This window comes from Teleopsis dalmanni, chromosome 1, assembly GCF_002237135.1.
Source record: "Teleopsis dalmanni isolate 2A chromosome 1, ASM223713v2, whole genome shotgun sequence".
Classification (NCBI taxonomy): Eukaryota; Metazoa; Arthropoda; class Insecta; order Diptera; family Diopsidae; genus Teleopsis; species Teleopsis dalmanni.
Genome location: NC_051846.1, coordinates 156,405,829 through 156,406,852, shown reverse-complemented (window position 1 = coordinate 156,406,852; position 1,024 = coordinate 156,405,829).

Here is a 1,024-nt window from a genome sequence, read left to right as displayed (position 1 = left end):
GTCACAGATATATGTTTTCTTTGGTAGCGTTTACAGATTTGAAAATTCAACCAATTCGGATTTCATTTGCATTTTATTTATTGAGTAATTTTTTTGAATAGTTCCTTTAGAAGACAATATAAACTACAATTATATATATATTATAATAATAAAAATTTATAGATGGTTTTTAAAGGCTTATTTTTTATTTATTCTCGATATGAATAATTGCTGTTTTTTTGGAAATAGCAATTACAGCACTGATTATAGGTTGACTAAATATTTCTGCAACTCATTCACACAGAGGGTTTTTCAATTGAGATAGAAGAAGTCTATGTATGAAAAAAATTTGTTGATCAAATGTGCTGGCCAAACAAAAAAAATTTAAATATGAGCATATCCTATTACTATAAACACCTAGGGCTCCATTGACTTTAAACACCAAAGGTAGAAAGATAGTATCCCATGCTTTGGCGAGATTTTTTGCATCGTAAACGTAGCTTAATTTTTTTTTAAATGATTGATTTATATTTTCTAATGTCTTATTTATAATAATAATTATTTATAATACTTAATATTAATTCATATTAATATATTAAATCTAATATAATTAAGTTCAGAATTTTCTTTTTAAACTGCAAATCATAAGTACTCAAATAAGAAGCTATCCTCAAAGAAAGTAAAAATAAGCATAAAATAATGATTTTACAATAAATAATATTTGTTAAAATTTTAATATGTTTAAAGTTCTAAGCATCGTACTAAGGGTTTTGTAAAATTATATGCGGATTAATAAACTAATAAGTTATTACTAAAAACCACTGATGATGGGTATTCGTCAATACTCGAAATAGCCACAAATTCAATTAATTATATAATAAATTTCGTTGTTGCAATTTAATGTACCTTGATTTTTAAAAATATTTTTCTTTTATTTTTAGTATACTATATATATAATAATTAGGTTTCTTTTTTTATAATTATTTGACTATGAATTTACGGCAATAACTCAATAACTGAAGATTGGCAATGTAGTCGTCTGCTG